Source organism: Schistocerca americana, unplaced genomic scaffold, assembly GCF_021461395.2.
Source record: "Schistocerca americana isolate TAMUIC-IGC-003095 unplaced genomic scaffold, iqSchAmer2.1 HiC_scaffold_47, whole genome shotgun sequence".
Lineage (NCBI taxonomy): Eukaryota > Metazoa > Arthropoda > Insecta > Orthoptera > Acrididae > Schistocerca > Schistocerca americana.
Genome location: NW_025726203.1, coordinates 515,001 through 520,000, shown reverse-complemented (window position 1 = coordinate 520,000; position 5,000 = coordinate 515,001). Strand labels below are relative to the sequence as shown.

Below are 5,000 nucleotides of genomic sequence, written 5' to 3'. Positions count from 1 at the left end.
GCTGGCACCAGACTTGCCCTCCAATAGATACTCGTTAAAGGATTTAAAGTGTACTCATTCCGATTACGGGGCCTCGGATGAGTCCCGTATCGTTATTTTTCGTCACTACCTCCCCGTGCCGGGAGTGGGTAATTTGCGCGCCTGCTGCCTTCCTTGGATGTGGTAGCCGTTTCTCAGGCTCCCTCTCCGGAATCGAACCCTGATTCCCCGTTACCCGTTACAACCATGGTAGGCGCAGAACCTACCATCGACAGTTGATAAGGCAGACATTTGAAAGATGCGTCGCCGGTACGAGGACCGTGCGATCAGCCCAAAGTTATTCAGAGTCACCAAGGCAAACGGACCGGACGAGCCGACCGATTGGTTTTGATCTAATAAAAGCGTCCCTTCCATCTCTGGTCGGGACTCTGTTTGCATGTATTAGCTCTAGAATTACCACAGTTATCCAAGTAACGTGGGTACGATCTAAGGAACCATAACTGATTTAATGAGCCATTCGCGGTTTCACCTTAATGCGGCTTGTACTGAGACATGCATGGCTTAATCTTTGAGACAAGCATATGACTACTGGCAGGATCAACCAGGGAGCTGCGTCAACTAGAGCTGAGCAGCCGGCCGCCCGGGAGTGTTTCCCGGGGGCCCGCGCGAACACGCAAGCGTCCGCTCAATTATTCTGCAAACAGGAGGAGGCTGAGCTCCCCTGCACCATACACCTCGAAACCCTCTCAGGTCCCGGCGGCGCGCAGCGCCGTCCTAAGTACTTGGTCGGGTTCGAGAGAGGCGCAATCGCCCGGAGTTTGGCGAGTAGACGCTTTAGGTGCGACCACCCGTGCTCCCAACTGAGCTTGCCGCTGCCGACAGAGGCCCGGGAGCGTGCTGTCGTGGCATTGCCGGCGGGAGACAACACGCGCCACCTACGGTGACCGGCAGCTCCAACGCCAGCGCCACAGAAGGACAAAAGCCCCACTTGGGTGCCGAAGCGAACTCTCCCAGCACAGCGCACGCGCCAACACGTCCGCACAGCTGCGATACAAACCACCTGCGAGAACCGCAGAGGCGACCGAGCAGCAGACGGCGTCGCGGCGCCGAGCGCCGGGCGGCGGCGCATCCTCAGCGCACACAGTCCTCAATCGGACCAGCACACTGCAGATGTCCACCGCGCTTCGCACCGGGCCCGCGAGGACCTACTTTGGCCGCACGGCGCCGCGTGCAGGGTGCGCCGGCGCGCAGCTGCGCCGCCTGCCGCCTCCGTCGGCCGGCGCGCCTGCCACTGGCCGCCCCCACCAGCCGGCTGTAGCGCGTGCGCCCACGCACCGCGCGGCCAGCACGCCGGGAGGCCCCCCCTCACCGGCCGGGGACGGTCCCACCCAGCCACCGCCGCGTATCGCTTCACACCCAGATGCCATTCACGTTCGTGGGCATGGTGGGTATCGCTGGAACAACCGGTTGGTAGCTCAACCGATCGTCGCCATCACTGATTCACCTCTAGCGAGAACAACCGCACCACAACGGTTTACCAGTTGTTCATTTGCGTAACGTCACCAGCAAACGTAGGCGTCCATCGCCATTTGCAAATTCAACGATTGTTGCATGCCTGTGTCAGGTGTCACGACACACTATGTCTGCCCACATACACGCAACAACATGTGCACGCTTCGCGAACACGTGGAAGGTGGCCCCCGTACGTATGCGATGTCCATTGCGCGAACGACTGTCAACCGGCCTCTGTCGCATGTCGCAGATGTGGAACGCAGTGCACCATGCTATCACGGTGTGTGAGAAGAGACGACTACGTCTGACAACACGCGCCACTACATCAACAGACGGCTCATGCTGATCGCCATCCAGGGCATACCACACTGCAATCCAGCTCTTATAGGGAGACGACACGTAGCTGAGTGCACAACATTTGGACCGCATGGTTCGCCGTTGTTGGCGCAGTCGTTGTACGGTCACATGTACCACGATGTATCATTCAGTACATGAGGACCAATGTGCAGTACAGTGTGTGATTTGGACGTACAACATCAGCGGACAGTTGACACAGGCCGTACCACAGCGTAGGCTAAGTGCTTCGCCATGCAAATGCCAATGAACAACTGCAAATGCCAATGAACAACTGCAAAGGGCATTGAGCATGTACGTCCTGCTGCCATCCACATTACAGTGTATAGCTGCAAGGTGTTTAACATGAAGCGATACACTGGGGACCGGGCAGTGCGAGTAGCAAACTATATTGCGGGGGTTGCAGTTAGGCAACACTACACTAATTTAACGCGTCGTATGACAATTACAGAGCAGGTTAAGGCCCAACGTGTGTTGGGTTAAGGCCCAACGTGTGTTGGGTTAAGGCCCAACGTGTGTTGGGTTAAGGCCCAACGTGTGTTGGGTTAAGGCCCAACGTGTGTTGGGTTAAGGCCCAACGTGTGTTGGGTTAAGGCCCAACGTGTGTTGGGTTAAGGCCCAACGTGTGTTGGGTTAAGGCCCAACGTGTGTTGGGTTAAGGCCCAACGTGTGTTGGGTTAAGGCCCAACGTGTGTTGGGTTAAGGCCCAACGTGTGTTGGGTTAAGGCCCAACGTGTGTTGGGTTAAGGCCCAACGTGTGTTGGGTTAAGGCCCAACGTGTGTTGGGTTAAGGCCCAACGTGTGTTACGTTACGGCGCAACGTGGGTTACGTTACGGCGCAACGTGGGTTGCGTTACGGCGCAACGTAGGTTACGTTACGGCGCAACGTAGGTTACGTTAAGGCGCAACGTAGGTTACGTTAAGGCGCAACGTAGGTTACGTTAAGGCGCAACGTAGGTTACGTTAAGGCGCAACGTAGGTTACATTAAGGCGCAATATAGGTTACATTAAGGCGCAATATAGGTTACATTAAGGCGCAATATAGGTTACATTAAGGCGCAATATAGGTTACATTAAGGCGCAATATAGGTTACGTTAAGGCGCAATATAGGTTAGGTTAAGGCGCAATATAGGTTACGTTAAGGCGCAATATAGGTTACGTTAAGGCGCAATATAGGTTACGTTAAGGCGCAATATAGGTTACGTTAAGGCGCAATATAGGTTACGTTAAGGCGCAATATAGGTTACGTTAAGGCGCAATATAGGTTACGTTAAGGCGCAATATAGGTTAGGTTAAGGCGCAATATAGGTTAGGTTAAGGCGCAATATAGGTTAGGTTAAGGCGCAATATAGGTTAGGTTAAGGCGCAATATAGGTTAGGTTAAGGCGCAATATAGGTTACGTTAAGGCGCAATATAGGTTACGTTAAGGCGCAATATAGGTTAGGTTAAGGCGCAATATAGGTTAGGTTAAGGCGCAATATAGGTTAGGTTAAGGCGCAATATAGGTTACGTTAAGGCGCAATATAGGTTAGGTTAAGGCGCAATATAGGTTAGGTTAAGGCGCAATATAGGTTAGGTTAAGGCGCAATATAGGTTAGGTTAAGGCGCAATATAGGTTAGGTTAAGGCGCAATATAGGTTAGGTTAAGGCGCAATATAGGTTACGTTAAGGCGCAATATAGGTTACGTTAAGGCGCAATATAGGTTAGGTTAAGGCGCAATATAGGTTACGTTAAGGCGCAATACAGGTTACGTTAAGGCGCAATACAGGTTACGTTAAGGCGCCATACAGGTTAGGTTAAGGCGCCATACAGGTTAGGTTAAGGCGCAATACAGGTTAGGTTAAGGCGCAATACAGGTTAGGTTAAGGCGCAATACAGGTTAGGTTAAGGCGCAATACAGGTTAGGTTAAGGCGCAATACAGGTTAGGTTAAGGCGCAATACAGGTTAGGTTAAGGCGCAATACAGGTTAGGTTAAGGCGCAATACAGGTTAGGTTAAGGCGCAATACAGGTTAGGTTAAGGCGCAATACAGGTTAGGTTAAGGCGCAATACAGGTTAGGTTAAGGCGCAATACAGGTTAGGTTAAGGCGCAATACAGGTTAGGTTAAGGCGCAATACAGGTTAGGTTAAGGCGCAATACAGGTTAGGTTAAGGCGCAATACAGGTTAGGTTAAGGCGCAATACAGGTTAGGTTAAGGCGCAATACAGGTTAGGTTAAGGCGCAATACAGGTTAGGTTAAGGCGCAATACAGGTTAGGTTAAGGCGCAATACAGGTTAGGTTAAGGCGCAATACAGGTTAGGTTAAGGCGCAATACAGGTTAGGTTAAGGCGCAATACAGGTTAGGTTAAGGCGCAATACAGGTTAGGTTAAGGCGCAATACAGGTTAGGTTAAGGCGCAATACAGGTTAGGTTAAGGCGCAATACAGGTTAGGTTAAGGCGCAATACAGGTTAGGTTAAGGCGCAATACAGGTTAGGTTAAGGCGCAATACAGGTTAGGTTAAGGCGCAATACAGGTTAGGTTAAGGCGCAATACAGGTTAGGTTAAGGCGCAATACAGGTTAGGTTAAGGCGCAATACAGGTTAGGTTAAGGTACGACATAGGTTAGGTTAAGGTACGACATAGGTTAGGTTAAGGTACGACATAGGTTAGGTTAAGGTACGACATAGGTTAGGTTAAGGTACGACATAGGTTAGGTTACGGTACGACATAGGTTAGGTTACGGTACGACATAGGTTAGGTTACGGTACGACATAGGTTAGGTTACGGTACGACATAGGTTAGGTTACGGTACGACATAGGTTAGGTTACGGTACGACATAGGTTAGGTTACGGTACGACATAGGTTAGGTTACGGTACGACATAGGTTAGGTTACGGTACGACATAGGTTAGGTTACGGTACGACATAGGTTAGGTTACGGTACGACATAGGTTAGGTTACGGTACGACATAGGTTAGGTTACGGTACGACATAGGTTAGGTTACGGTACGACATAGGTTAGGTTACGGTACGACATAGGTTAGGTTACGGTACGACATAGGTTAGGTTACGGTACGACATAGGTTAGGTTACGGTACGACATAGGTTAGGTTACGGTACGACATAGGTTAGGTTACGGTACGACATAGGTTAGGTTACGGTACGATAT

The 5,000-nt window shown here is 51.2% G+C and overlaps 1 non-coding gene across 1 annotated transcript in view; it reads right to left on the bottom strand.

Annotated features, from left to right (window-relative positions):
* LOC124584168 overlaps nt 1–587 on the bottom strand; it is a 1,910-nt gene extending 1,323 nt beyond the window's left edge. The window contains exon 1 of the ribosomal RNA XR_006974574.1: nt 1–587. This exon is cut by the window's left edge and continues 1,323 nt beyond it. This is a non-coding gene — a ribosomal RNA (small subunit ribosomal RNA).
* Nucleotides 588–5,000: the final 4,413 nt, after the last annotated feature.